At 44.1% G+C, this 15,847-nt stretch overlaps 1 long non-coding RNA gene across 2 annotated transcripts in view; it reads right to left on the minus strand.

Annotated features, from left to right (window-relative positions):
• LOC102759567 overlaps positions 1-478 on the minus strand; it is a 37,440-nt gene extending 36,962 nt beyond the window's left edge. For both annotated transcript variants that reach the window (XR_436459.2, XR_001512299.1), the window contains exon 1: positions 279-478. This is a non-coding gene — a long non-coding RNA (uncharacterized LOC102759567). The remainder of the gene's footprint in view (positions 1-278) is intronic.
• Between the last annotated feature and the right edge of the window lie 15,369 nt (positions 479-15,847).

The following is a 15,847-nucleotide window of genomic DNA, read 5'->3' on the forward strand; positions in this document are numbered from 1 at the left end:
CTGCCGTGTGCCAGATGTCTTACATGGTATTCTACACACACAGGTTGAGAGCAGGATTCATTTTACAGCTGGAAAAAACTAAGGGTCAGAGAAGAGAGGTGATATGTCGTAGATCACACTGCTCAGAAGAGTAGAGCTGGGCCTCAGGCCCAAGCTCTCCCACCCCAAGGCCAGTGCTCCTTCACCCCACAACTCACATGATTTAGTTTGTATGATCACCTTAGAAGCACAGACTCCTGGGTAAACATGAGGTGTTGGTTTTTGGATTCGCCAGATACCTGCTTTTGTGCCCATCAGTGTGACAGTCCAGCTGCTTGGCTCGGTGGGTGAAGGCCGGTGCGGGCCTTTGCTTCTGTGTCCCAGGTATGCACTGAGGATGCTCCATAGTGAGGAGGGCTGGAGGGCCCCACAGGCAAAGGCTGAGTCCTGGCCACATTCTGGGTGATCTTAGACCAGGCACCCCTTGGGCTTTGGCAGCACAGCTGTAAATTAAAGATAGAACCGGTCATGGCTTGGAGTCCTTTCACCTGTAAAGACGTGTGATCCCACAAGCTGCCTCAGGCTTCCGCGTGTAGGAGTAGAGTCCTCATAGAGAAGCCTCGAGCCTCACGGTTTCTATAAAGCTCTCCACGAATCCCAGAGATCACAAATCCCTGCCAGGACCCCCCCCACCCCCGTCGTCTACGTAGAGAACATCCAAAATTTTTATAAGAGTTTAATTTGAGCCAACTGATGTCATATAATAGGAGTTCATTAAGCACCGGTTGAATAGATGAAGAACTCCATCCACAGCTCAGGCATTTATTGTTGAGTCTACACTCATCTCAGTTTAACACTCGCTCATTAAGAATGTATGGGGTGCCATGATCATGCTCAGTGGGCACCACACACAGAGACCGGCTCCCCGTCCCTTGCAGGAGAATGAGAAAGAAGATGTAGTTCCTCCCTCAAGAAGTTTATTGGTGTGGGAGGAGGGGAGGAAAAAAAGGAACCAATGAAAAGGAGATTGGAAACACACACAACTCCAAGTACATTTATTGAGTACACAGATAAAACTGAGGTTGTTAAACTATTTTCTAGGCCTTAGGTTAGGGAATAATTTATGTCATTCTGCTAATTACACGTTACTTCTGCTTCATGTATGTGCAGAGCCTGGGAGCTCTTGCTCTTGGGCACACAGACCAGCTGACAGGCCTTACTGATCTCCTTTTGGCAGCACCTAGGATGGGCTTGTTGCCTCTACAGTGCCTTGCAGGACAGTCTGCCTGCCTCAGCCAGGGGCCTTTTAGCCAGAAGGGCCCAAGAAGTATTGAAGTTGACTTCTCCACCTCCCCAAAATGTAAATAAATAAAAAGGAGTGTTTATTTAAATTCTTTCAATGCACATGAACCCAAGAGAACCTGAAAAGCCAGGCCAGGCCTAGTGTTCCTAGAGCATGTCCTCAGTTCTGCAGATTCCCAAGTTCAAATTTCCAAATTCTCTTATTTTCCCAAGTGAGGCCTTAAGTCCTAGAATAGATGCTGGCTGGCCTATGGGCAGAAAGCCCCTGGGTCAGGTGTCCACAGACTGGTGCAATCAGCCTATCCCTAGGCAGGAATCTATAGTATAAAACAAGGCCCCCTCAGGCCAGAGAGAAGGACCCCAGAAGAGGGCTGGGCCAGGACTGAGAGATTTCATTAGAAGTGTGCCTTTTAGGGCTAAACCCAGGGAAGTTCCAGGCAAACCCAGGTGAGCTGATCACCAGTACAGCCAACAGCACATCTATTTCATGCCCACATCTCACTCATTCTGAGGAACACATTTCTTTCCATTTAACATCACTGAAATCAGACTGTGTTTTAAATGGGTGGTATCCTCCAAAGGCTGGGGTTGACGCCGAGTTCTCTGGAGAGGATGCATGCTTGCTGGTCACTTCTGGGGCACTAGCAACTAGACCACTTTAAGTACATTTCCGGTTTGACTTCTCTAGACCATATGGACAGTGTGAATTCTGACCTCAGATCTCTGCATGAGGGCAGGTCTGTGGTTCAGATTCCCAGGGGAGGACTGTTTTTCCTCCCTCCACAGAGCGCCAAGGGTGAGACATGCACATTTCCGGCCAGTCTCTTCTTTGGGAAGATTTCTCTCTGGTGTCCCAGCATCAATGTGTAGTCTGCTTCTTTGGCATTTTTCCCCCTTGCTTACATAAAATAATGGTGCAGCTTACAGTTGATGGTGCCTCAGGCTGGAGAAAGTACGGATAATCAACCCCCCACCACCAGCGTGCGGGCAGAGGGCCATGGTTGGTGTTGGGAGAAGGCACAGTGCTGGAACTCTGGGCTGGATCCAGAAAATACAGAGGCCATTCTCCCCATCGAGGTTCTGCCCTCACGAGCCTTGCTCTGAGCTTAGGGGTCCCCTTAGAGACCGGGGCAGCCCTGCAACCCACTGATAATGCTCTTCTTCCCCAGATTCTCCAGAATGGTCCGTGTTTAGAAACACCAATAGCGTTCCCTACAGACACAAAGCCATATGTGTAAAATGGTAAAACCCTCCAAAATGCTGCCCTGCGTAGAAGTCCCAAGGAAGCAGAATTGTCATATACAAGGCCGTCTTTAAACTTGGAAACCAGTATCCACGTTTTCCAGCCCCAGGTTTTCCATCATTTCCTAAATATGTGAGGCCTGGTCCCTTTCATCAGTCCATTTCATCAGACATTCCCTGAGGGCCCCTGCATCCAAAGCACCATGAACTCAGCTCCACTCACCCCTCCTCTCTTTCCCGGCCACCATGGTCTGCCTCTCTGGTATCATATCCCAGCTTCCTGGGCTAAGCTCCTTCCAGCCCAGCCCAGGCTAGGCCAGCACCCTCCTGCTGCACTGAGCCAGCCACTGCAAGGCAGAGGCCGGTGCTGGGTCTCCTGCCCTGGGGGCCCGTGTGCCTGAACCCTGAAAAGGCCTCCCAGCTCTGCCCAGCCTGCTCCTACTGGGAGTGGGAGTAGGGAGGACAGATGCCAATTCCAGGCTAACTAAAGGGAAGGAGTATGAGATTTTGAGGAGCACTGAAAATCCAGTTTGAAAATTAATGAACAGAAACCTCATTTAAAATGGAGTCAGGAGGCTCGAGGAGAGAACCCTTGTACTGCTCAACGCAGACTACCAACCCCACCAGGAGGAGACGGACCTTGCATCTCTGGCAGGGAGTGATACTACCTCAGCAGGAGGAAGAAAAATTTCTCCTTGCCCAGTACAGCTCAGCCAATGGGAGACTTCCATAGCTCGACATTTCCACATTCCAAGAGTGGGAGCAGAACTCATTGTGGGAAAGAATCTACCTTTTGTTTTGGAAAGCATTTTAACAGATCCTTTAGTTAAGCAAATTTAGGGGGCCCTGAAGCCAGGTTGAAGCCAATAGGTGCTACACTGCTCTGCATTATAAAGTCAGTATTCAAGGATTCTTTTTCCTTTGTTGATCCTAGATGTATAAATCAGTAAAATAGAATAGAGAGCCTAGAAACAAATCCTTACTTATAGGTCAGTTAATCTACAACAAAGGAGGCAGGAATATGCAATGCAGTAAAAATAGTCTCTTCGATAAGTGATGCTGGCACCCTAGCCGGTTTGGCTCAGTGGATAGAGCATCAGCCTGTGGACTGAAAGGTCCCAGAGTTGATTCCAGTCAAGGGTACATGCCCGGATTGCAGGCTTGATACCCAGTGGGGGCCGTGCAGGAGGCAGCCAATCGATGATTCTCTCTCATCTTTGATGTTTCTGTCTCTCTCTCCCTTTCGCTTCCTCTCTGAAATCAATAAAAATATATTTTTAAAAAAATAAGTGATGTTGGCTTAATAACTTCTTTCTAGTGCTGAATACATGGACTAGATGTACCACAGTTTACTTATCCATTCACCTACTGACGGACATCTTGGTTGCTTCCAAGTTTAGGCAATTAGGAATAAACACGTGTGGGCAGGGAAACGTGTGGGCATAAGTTTCCAACTCCTGTGGATAAACACCAAGAAGCGCAATGGCTAGACTGAACGGTAAGAGTACATTTGGTTTTCCGAAGTGGCTGTTCCATTTTGCATTCCTACCAGCAGTGAGTGAAAGTTTCTATTGCTCCATGTCCTCACCAGCATTTGGTGTTATCAGCGTCATCTCATCGTTTATCTTGTTGTTTTAAGTCACTAAATTTATGGTAATTTGTTATAGCAGAATAGAAAACTAGCATCATGCCAAGAGGTGACAAGGGACCAGGAGACTCAGTACTGCCATCCACTCACTGTGTTTCCTGGTAGGTTACCTGACCCTTCAGGGCTTCAGACAGCGGGAGACTAGGCTGGGAGCAGTAATTCCTGCCCTAGCCTTCGCAGGAAGCAGTGAGCCAATTTGGGATATGATGGCTATCACCGTAACAACACTTACTATGTAGAAACACAGTGACGCACAGTATTTCTTCACGGTAATAGCACAGTGAATAAAATGGGAAAGGCTGAGGGGTGGTTTTGTGGCTCTGTCAGTACCAGTGCTTTCGGTGGGTTCAACCTCTGAGGAAGCTATCAGCCCATCATGACTCTGCAAGCCCGCGGGCCTCCTGGAGGAGCACGCAGGGGCAGGAGCTGGCCCTGCCGGGGCACTCAGGCAGGGCATGAGTCCGACCTGGTGTGTACCTGCATGAGATATGGCAAGGTCTTCACCTAGACTTCCGTCCTAGGGTAGGAAATGCTCGAAGGCAAGGCTTTGCTGACATCTGAATTGCACAACTACACTTGAGTTCCCAGCAGACCCTGCCCATTCACTGAAGATATCTAATGCTCAGCAGAACTTGAGCCAGACGTAGACTCAGAGGCAGCACCGTTTAATAATCATGCCCTCCAGGTGTTCTCCACTCCTGGTTACTAATCCTCCCAAGAACACTGCATTGATATTCACCTTTCACAGAGGTATGCACAGGTTCTAGGACTTGCAGAAGAGCATGCAATTAGTAAGAGGTAGAGCCAAGATATAAACTCAGGTCTGCCTGGCCACGAAGTATCCTGTATCTTGTATACCTCGCTGGAAAGAATCTTAGACTCCAAGGAGTCCGGTCTGACGCTGCGTAAATGAAGAAGGGAGGTGAGTTGTCCAAGTTTTCTCAGCTAGTTAGAGCCAGAGGGGGAACTCAGTTTCTTGACTCCTGGTCCATTATTCTTTTTTTTTTTTTTAAATATATTTTATTGATTTTTTTACAGAGAGGAAGGGAGAGAGATAGAGACAGTTAGAAACATCGGTGAGAGAGAAACATCGATCAGCTGCCCTCTGCACATCTCCTATTGGGGATGTGCCCGCAACCCAGGTACATGCCCTTGACCGGAATCGAACCTGGGACCTTTCAGTCCGCAGGCCGATGCTCTATCCACTGAGCCAAACCGGTCTCGGCAATTATTCTTTCCATTAACCTTTGAGGGCAGCTTCCAAGTTTAGGCAATTATGAATAAAGACAGTATTTAACTCTTCCCAGATTTCTTTGGGAAGCTGATACAAACTGTGGATCCTAAAATGAACATTGACACACACTTATTTTGCTTGCAATTTTGGGGTGAGTTTGTGAACCATCTCCCTCTATCTGTGGACGCCCACATTAAGAGCCCTCACACTATACCTTCTGCCTCTCTGGAGTGCAGGATTATGAACAGGGTGGGAACCTGAAGATGCTGTATATTAACGAGTCTTGTAAAAGAGAGGGTTGTTTTGCTTATAATCATATATCCTCTGTCTTTCACCTATCTTTATTTTTTATAATAACTTCATTGAGACATAATTCATGTACTATATAATAAGCTCTTCTGCCACTGTTGCCTCCTCTATACTTCTGGAAAAGGAGAATAATTACACAGCTCCTTGCATCTCGGGGTTGCTAAGAAAGCCTAAAGGATCATTTGTATGTGGCAATATTTAGTGGTTTTGTCATATCATCATTTCAGGTTTATCCCCTTCTGGGCACATGTTAGGATTATACTTGGTGTCCTTGGAGTCATGTGATCAGTTCCAGGCAATGATTTTCTTTGGCTAATGATTTTCTTGTATACACCACAAGTCTAATGTACTGCTTACTCTATAAACAAACACTTACATTCTTAAACTTACGGAACCACACCCACAAGCCTTAAACAAATCACTTTCAGCACTTGTTCCAGGGTGTCTCTCAGGAGGCCAGCATGTAGCACCTTCGCTTTTTCATATTTCATTGCCTCTGAAATGCTGTCATTGACTAGCTGCTTTTCATTTATCCAAATCAACAACAGTTTTTTTTAACCTCTTCAGTTGCCTGTGATCTGTTTCTTTCACAACCTTAGCAACATTAGCTCTCTTGATGGCCTCTTTATGTTTTAAAATTGTGCTAATCATCCATTTTACCAGCAACAAACGCAAACACACACACACACACACACACACACACACACATACACACACACAGCCACAGCACAATTTTCTGAGATGTTAACAGATAAGGCAAGGGTTTAGCTGTAAACTGACTCATACTGGTGCATTCTCACCTTTGTTTGTGGCCTGAGAAAGGGAAGGGATCTTAGCCACCAATAGGTCCTGTCTGTCACCTTGTGGCTGTCAAGTTGAGAACTGAAGTTAACCAAGACATTTTTTCCGTAAACAACTTGGTCAAGAACCAAATTGTTTGAGATGGGAGACATTAGAGAACTGAGGTTTGACTGTACTGAGATTTATTTATTTCCTTTTTTATTCTTTTTTGCAGCATAACCCTGCCTATCCTGGCTGATAAGATAAATGGATGTGCTTTAAAAACTACAGGACAGCCCTAGCCGGTTTGGCTCAGTGGATAGAGCGACGGCCTGTGGACTGAAGGGTCGCTGGTTTGATTCCAGCTAAGGGCACATGCCCGGGTTGCAGGCTCAATCCTCAGTAGGGGCCCTGCAGGAGGCAGCTGATCAATGATTCTCTCTCATCATTGATGTTTCTATCTCTCCCTTCCTCTCTTAAATCAATAAAGAAATATGTATATATATTTTTAAAAGCGATATGTTCATACCCAACAAAATAAGATTTTAAAAAGAAAGCTACAGGACACTTACAAATATAAAGAATTGTTATTACACCTGATGGTACTCCTACTGCAGCTTTTCCTGACATTGCCAAAGCCTTCACATTGAGATCATGTATATTCTGTCTAAGTGGCTCATCAATGTCCTAATGGTCTGCTGTCGGAACAGTAAGGGGCTGTGTGTCACGGGCCCCAGAGTGCAACTTTTAAAAGGGAGGCATTTTAGACTCCTCTGGAGATGGCAGCAGAACTGCCCAGCCATTCATGCAATATCCTTTGCGGTGAAGAACATAGGCTGTTTCATCCTTAAAATACAATCCAATGAGCGTTGACCTATGAACCAGAAGGTCACAGTTCAATTCCTAGTCACGGCAATATGCCTGGGTTGTAGGCTCCAATCCCAGTTGGGGGATGTGCAATGATTCTCTTTCATCATTGATGTTTCTATCTCTCTGATCCTCTCCATTCTTCTCTGAAATCAATAAAAAAAAAAATATTTTTAAATATATAACCCAAAATGGAGCTTGGGGTAGTTGTACTACTCATTTTCCCTAATTTCTTCCCCTGTAAACAGCTAAGACACTGTTGATACAGTCAGCAGCCTGACAAAGGTTAAAAGAGGCCTTCTAGAGACAGTATTTAAGATGCTATACTAAAGAACCAAAATAAGCAATCACAAGAAAGAGAATGATACAGAAGAAAGGTTTGGGGTCAGACAGACCTATCAGGTTCAAGTCTCAATTTAGCCACTTACTGGCAGTTCATTACATAACCTTTCAGAGCCTCAATCTCTTCACCTACAGTAGCTGGTCTGCAAAGATGCCTTTCCCCCACAATGAACTTTGTCTCTCACAGCATTTCCATTCTTCTGAAGTCCCTCCCACACTGAACTGGGCTGCATGTAACAACCAATGGGAGGCACCAGACGTGATGCTAGCTCATAAGGGGCCTCAGCCTCTCAGTGCACTACTTTGGGGAAGCCAGTAGTCATTAAGAAGTCCATGTGTGCTGCTCCATGATGCTGGGAGGAAGCCCAACAAGGAGAGGCTGTGTGGAGATACAGATGTTCAGCCTGCTTCCAGCTGTTCTCATCCTCTTAACTGAGGCATCAGACACATGAATGAAGAAGCCACTAAGATGTTCAGTCTTGATAACTCCAGCCCCAGCTGCCATCTGATTGCAACTGCATGTGAGACTCCAAGGGAGGACCACCCAGGGGGACCCAGCCAACCAACAGAAGTCTAAGCACATAATTATGAGTAGTTGTTTTAATCCACCAAAGTTTGGGAGGTGATTTCTATAGGTAACCAGAATGTCATCTGAGAAAGGGGAATAATAATACCAAGCATATATGTGAGAAAAGAGTGAAGATAGAAGAAATATATAATGGAGTCACTTTAACCAAGCTGCCAAAATTATTAATCTTGCCAAGGTTGAGGCATGAAGAAACAATTCTATTCTTGTTCTAATTAGCCTGGGACTTAACTTTTTAAACTTTCTAATCCTGTGTCAATGCCTGGATATACAGCAGACATCCAGAAAACCCTCCAATTGCCCCCTGAAGGACTCACATGTTCAGACTACCTGGAACCCACTGATATCCATTTTCCAGCCCACCTGACATCTGACTAATGACCATCCTAGACCAATCCTAGGGCTAAGAATGCAGAACTGATTCTTCTCAATGATGTACGTTTACTGTAAGAACTCTTAGCTTTTCCTTCTTCTTCAGAACACTCTGGGTATTGCCTAGTTGTGTTTATGCTCTGCAAACCCTAAGACCCTTGAATAAATCTTTATCATTTATTTCCAGCCAAAGTCCCCAGACTTTTTTTGAGTTTGTTTGATATATGGTTGTGTGACTATTTTCAAAATGCCTAACACAATGGTTTTGTACCTTATAGTAGCTATTTGTAAAAAAAAAAAAAAAGAAGAAAAAAAAAGGTATGTCTGGCCCAGCCGGTGTGGCTCAGTGATTGAGCATCGACCTATGAATCAAGAGGTCACGGGTTGATTCCCACTCAGGGTACATGCCCAGGTTGTGGGCTCTATCCCCAGTAGGGGGCGTGCAGGAGGCAGCCGATCAATGATTCTCTCTCATCATTGGTGTTTCTATCTCTCTCCTTCTCCCTGCCTCTCTGAAATCAATTAAAAAATATTTTTAAAAAGGTATGTCTACTGTAGACATACCCAAATTGAGAAACTTTTATAACTGAAAAATAGTGACCCCGCAGTGAGGTCACTCTTGTAATACGTACACATGGGACAAAGGAAGAAGCTAGAAATAGGTACAGATGCTGAAAACGGAAGTTATTGAGTGTTGTGGCAGAGCAGAGGAGCCATGGGACAACATAAATTTGGAGCCGGAGGTTTGAGACACCTGAGAGGACTCTGAGGTCTCAGGCTTCTGTTCCTTGCATATCAATAACAAGAGAAAACTAGTATCAGAAAACCAGTGCCATATTTATTTTATTATTCTCTCTGTAAAATATGGCCAATTAATCTCAAAGTTGGTTTCTTTAGCAGATTAATAGAAAAAGCCCTTATAGCCTAAATTAATGTTCCGCCGCTGTGTAATTGAAAAACAAATGAGAAATAACCCTAGAGGTTCTCAAATGACTCGAGTTCAACAAGGGGCCTCCAAGGAGCTGCTCCAGATAAGGTTTACACTTTCAAATGTCAAGGAGACTTGCTCGCCCAGGAGCTTTCCAATTAAAATTCAGATTTTTTTTTTCAGGGCTAAAAGTCACACTTCATTATGCTTGGAGCTTGAGAAATTCCATGAGTAGCAGCTGCTTATCTTGGGAGCTAGGCCGAAAGAAAATGGAACACTTTGTCCCATCACCCATGATACTACAATTTAAATGTCAGTGTGGTGAGTTGATGGGAAAGGACTGGAAGAGTAGGGCTGGGAATTGGCACCCCTGACTATGAGAGAGAGCAGACAGACGGCCTTGAGGTGAAGCAGGAATAGCCCCTTGAATACCTTCTGGGTTCCTCTCTCATATCTTTTACCCCTCCTGCACCATTCCTTTGAATTCATGCTCTGCCCCGTATATTCCTTATCAAAGCTCTTTTCAGGGTAGAATTTAACAAGCAACCTTCTGCTGAAGAGATGTGATCGCCATAGTTTAAAATAAAGACACTTTCAAGATCTAGGAGATGTTTGAGCAGAGAACAAAGCCTCAAAGCAGAGGGCTCATTTCTCATCTGGGTTTAAAGGTCAGTGACAGATAGAAGAATGTTTTCAGAGGAGCAACTGATGTCCCTAAAATGGTGGGATCCCATTCTACCACAAAGGACCTGTCCTATTCTCACTCTCTCTATTCATAGGGTGCCTCAGCTGGCAGGCGGACATCTCCCTAGGGGTCCCAAACTGTGAAAGGGCATAGGCCGGGCTGAGGAACCCCTCTACCCCCAGGACACAAAATCTCATGCACTGGGCCTCCAGTAAATTTATATGAGGGTTATTTCTCACCATTACTCTGTCCTCCCTTCTCATCTTCCCCTACCTTGAGATTGTTTTGCTTTGATTTATTTGTTTCTTGAAAAGAGGCTCTTCTTTTGAATAAATTCCTTAAATGGAGTGTGTAGGTAATTTTTCTGTAACATGTCATATCCACAAACAACTTTCACCCTGAGAGGTGAGACTTGTCAGGCAGGGCTGTGGGTCAAGTTCCTTCTCTTTCGGTCGTCATTAGATGTTCACAGTCTTCTACCTTCCAGTGTTGCCGATGACAAGCCTGATGACAGCCTGATTCTCCTTTATAAGTTATTTGTTCTTTTTGTCTGGAAGCTAATAGAAATTTGTCTTTTCCCTGGGAGTTGAGGAATTTTACAGAATATGACTAGCTAGTCTGCCTTTTCTTAATCCCAGCCTGGAATTCAGTGAGCCCTTTTAAATTGAAATTCTTTCATCACTTAAATAATTCCTACATTTCCAACAATTCCTTTTCTCCTCCTTCAATTCCTATTTCTCAGGTAAGGTGTCTGGATCCATCCTCCAAGTCTTTACTAGTATTTTTCGTGGCAGAACAGCATGGCCATGAAGAAGCAGAAAATGTGGTTAACAATAGTACTTAATAGCACAGTCACTGAAGTAAGACAACCAGGGACTGAATTAACCCTCCTTAACCCTCTGGGCCCCAGTTTCTTCAGCTGTAATGTGGGTTGGAGAACAATAGTCGCTAACACATAGATTTTAGTACGGATTAAGTATGTTAATATATGTAAGCTTTGATAGTGATTGGTTTCCCTCATCTCCTTATAGTTCTATGTGATGGTTTGAGCTTTTCTTTGACTTGATCTTCCAGGTCATTCATTCATTTTTTTCATTTTGCCCATATGTTCTTTGACTTAATCTACTGAGTTTTTAATTAGAAAACCATATTTTTAATCCCAGAAAGAGAAAGTTTTAGTGCTGTCCTTAAGTCTTCTTAAATGTCCTTGGGGTAGATTGTATTACTGCTCTCAATTATTTGCCACTCTCTATCAGTTGCTTATACATTCCTACCCCCATTGACATCATGCTTGGAAGGTGACTTGCTTTAGCCAGTGAAATGTGAGTAGAAGCCCTGCAGTCCACTTCTGAAAAGAAGTTTTAAGAATCTTCATGTGGTTCTGTCATTTCTTTTTCCCTCTTCCATGAGCCTGAACATTCCAGAAAGGGGGCTATTCCTTTAACTTGAGTCTAAAATAGAAAAGGCATGAGGCAGAGCCAAGGCCAACTCATGAGAAGATATAATATGACTGAGATGTAAACCTGTCTTTTCATAAGCCATTGAAATCCTGGGGTTAGTTGTTATCACAGCATCATCTAGCAAGAGCCTACTAATATAACCCATCGTTATTTTTTGTTCTGATTGTTGCACGTATCCTCCAGCAGTTATGCTAGACTCAGAGCCACTTGTTCTGAGTGTTCTCTCTCCTAGTTTTCATTCTGCCTGGTTACTGAGTCTCCCTGTGTGCATTATTTTCATTTGCTTACATGGCTCTAGTTACCTTTTGGGCTCAGGTCCAGTCAGCTAAGTTTCCTTAGATGGTGTCAAACCCACAGTCTCTACCTCAAAAGCTAGTTACATACCCATTATCAAGTTGTACTCCCCAGTCCAGGCACCAGGTTCAGGCACAAATAGATAGATTTTATATCCCTGTTCTTTTCAACTACAAAGGCTAGTGCTCTCCCAGCCTCACAGGTAAGGAGAAATCAGCTCTCCCATTTAACTTCCTGGGGCCCTGAGAGCAATAGGTCTCCCAGAACCACTCACAAAATCTGGAACCACGATCTCCTTGCCTCTGGATTCCAATTATTTGCATATATTAGACTGTTTGATATTATCCAAACTCTTTAATACTGTTTCTTCCCTCTTTATTCTTTGTGTTTCATTTTCCATAAACTGACCTATTTTCAAAGTTCACTTTTTTTTGTCCTCAGTTGTGTAGTTTACTGATAAGCCTGTCAAAGAAATTATTTATCTCAGATATTGTTTTATTTTTAGCATTTCCTTTAGACTCTTTTTGATAATTTCCACATCATTACTAAAAGCCTCATATGTTTATATGTTTTCCACCTTTTCCACTAGATCTTTGAACATATTAATTTTAATTATTTAATGTATCTGTCTAATAGTTCCAACATCTAGGTCATAACTGAGTCTTGTTCTGTTAATTGCTTTAGCTCTTGACAATGGGTCTCCTTTACTTTTTCTTTCTTTCTTTTTTTCTTTAATGTCTTATAACTTTTTATGAATGCTGAAGATCATGGGTAGAAAAACAGTATATACAACTTACTCCCAGAACTAGGAACACCTCTTCTTCTGTCAAGCCATTATTGGGGGGAGGTCATGAGGGAGACAAAGTCAATCTGGTCGGAAGTGATCTGAGTTGAGGTCTTGCTGTGTTATTGTCTCTTCATTGTTCCACAAGCTTCCGATTCATTCGGAGGTAGGTGCTGTTAGTGTGGGAGTTGGCATGCTGGAGGTATTCAAATGCTTCCTCAGTGTTCCCAAGCTTTGAACACCTGCTCTACAAAGAAGATCTTTCCCCATGCTCTTGCCCCTTGTCCAAGGTACTAGTAGACTGCTGTTGTTTTGATACTCGATGTTATGTTAGGTTCACGGTCCCGTCTGAGAGCGTTCTTGGTTCTCCTGATCCAGGCTGTCTTAGGCAAAGTCTGTCAGCCTGAGCCTTAAGGGTGGGGCCTTCTTAGACTTTCTGCCCTTTCCCTATCACCATGGCGACCAAACTCTGCCTTGTATCTGTGGCAGATAAAGGGGTTCAGAACATACCTCCCCAAGATGTACCACGTCGGTATGTGAATTATTTTTAGCTGAAGTCAATTGAGACTGCAAGCTCACAGAGAAACTTTTACCTCTCCCTTAAAGCATTTAAATTTGGGGCCTTGCCCACACTAAGAGTTATCTCCTGAAATAACCCTTTATGACCTAGGGCAGGGCAAATGTCTAATTACTGAACATCTGTTCTTGTCATGCAAATCATCTTCCTCCTCTCTGAAGCCCCAAGGTGCTTTGTCTTATCCTTAGCTCAGAATGCCATGTACACCTCATTTTAACTTTCTGTGTCTAAACCTGTCATGTGTGTGGGCTCTCTGACTCTCTCATGTATGTGGGGTTCCCACACGTACATATGTAATTAAATTTGGTTATTTTTCTTATTAATCTGTCTCAGGTAGGTTTTTTGTTTGTGTTTGTGTGTGGAAGGGAGAGGGAGAGAGAGAGAGAAACTTCAATGAGAGAAACGTCAATCAACTGCCTCCTGCACGCCCCCTACTGGGGATCGAGCCCACAACCAACCGGAGCTTGTGCCCTGACCCGGAATTCATGGTAATGCTCAAACACTGAGCCACACCTGCAGGTAGTTTTAATTATTAAAATAATGGAAAGAATTTTGAAAGGTAGAAGAAAGTTTCTACCCCCACCCCCAGGTTTGGGTGTAGAAGGGTCTCTCCCCCAGACTTAGCAGAACTCTGCTATATATTGGTGCAAAATCTTCAGCCCAAGAGGTTTTCTTATCTCTGCCTTCCTCAGGGGAGGATGGATTTTCGCTTTGATTCTTACCCCAGACACAGTGGATCTTTGCCTGTTTCCAGCAGTGAGAAGTTCCTACTTATCCCCAAAGGCAACCAGATTCTGCTCCTATACCTCCCCCAGTGAAATGTTTGCTGCCCTTTCTCTAAAGGCTTTTATGTGATGATAGAGGGGTCTTTGGAAGTGAGCAGGATTTCTTGCCTATGCCCAAGGGCCAGGCTACCTTCATCACCTTGAATGCTTGCCCCATTAAAAGTGGCACTCTTGGTCTCTTGCGTCTCTCCAGTTTTTCTTATGAGAACTTAGTGGAGGCCCATGGGAAAGGGCTTGAACATGATTACAGACTCTTCATCTCTCTGGGGTTCCCAGTTATTCTAAACTGGTATGGTAAACCCACTCAATTTTTTTTTAATATATTTTATTGATTTCTTACAGAGAGGAAGGGAGAGGTCTAGAGAGCTAGAAACATCAATGAGAAACATCGATCAGCTGCCTTCTGCACACTCCCCACTGGGTATGTGCCTGCAACCAAGGTGCATGCCCTTGACCGGAATCGAACCTGGGACCCTTGAGTCCCCAGGCCGATGCTCTATCCATTGAGCCAAACCAGTTAGGGCCACTCAAATTTTAATTCCTTTCTTTTTACCCTCATTGATGGCAACCAATTCTTTCTCATGTTCTCTACCAAAGACAGGGCCCACATCAAGGCACTTGAGCTGAGCATTCAAACAGCACTCCACACACAAAAGGTTCCTGCATTTTCATTTTTACTGGGTCCCATGGATTACACAGCCAGTCCTGGCCACAGTGAAATAGTTCCTCTGTCCTGTCCCTTCTTAGAGAGGGTTGTCATTCTTTAGAATTCAGTTCATTTTGTTGCCTTGTGACCTTAATTCTCTGATGGGTTTTTAAAAAAAAGTTATGATTTGCAGACTCCAGGGATACCTAATTTGACTGCACTTCACTTATTAAACAAAATTTTTTAAAGTATATTTTTATTGATTTCAGAAAGGAAGGGAGAGGGAGAGAGAGAGAGAGAAACAGCAATGATCAGAGAGAATCACTGATCGGCTGCCTCCTGCACGCCCCAACTGGGGATCAAGCCTATAACCCGGGCCTATGGCCTGACCAGGAATTGAACTGTAACCTCCTGGTTCATAGGTATATGTTCAACCACTGAGCCACACAGGCCAGGCCTGATTGCACTTCACAGATGTGGCTTTTACAAACTGAAGGCAAGATCTCCATCAGCAAAAGATTACAACTCGCTTTATTGTGATACTTGCTTTATTGTGCCGGCCTGGAACAGAACCTGCAATATCTCCAAGGCGTGGCTGTATCTGTCTGTTTCTCATTGTTCTGATGGGAGCTATGTACTCTATTCTCTTGTAGCCTTCTCCATCCTAAGTAGAAACAGGACTCTTTCTGTCAGAATCTACTGGGGGCCTCAAAGGGAGGTAAGAATATATATTTGGTTGTAAATCTGTAGAGGATAACTGCCAAGGAATAAGTTGATGATGGACAAGTAATTATTTCTGGATGGTGTGACTCTTTTTCCCCCACTTTTAATTTGACTATATTTTCCCAAGGAGCAATCATCACTTGATAAAAACAACTAGAACACCAAACTTTGAAGCATCTCTTTTACACAACTGCTCTAAATGACAGCGCACCAATTCCCGAGAGCCCCTTTTCTAGACTCACCAGAGAGAACAGCACATTCGGGGCCCCAGGGGATACTGTGCAGAAAATTCACACAGAAAGGA

This window comes from Myotis davidii, unplaced genomic scaffold (genome assembly GCF_000327345.1).
Source record: "Myotis davidii unplaced genomic scaffold, ASM32734v1 scaffold6, whole genome shotgun sequence".
NCBI classification, from domain to species: domain Eukaryota; kingdom Metazoa; phylum Chordata; class Mammalia; order Chiroptera; family Vespertilionidae; genus Myotis; species Myotis davidii.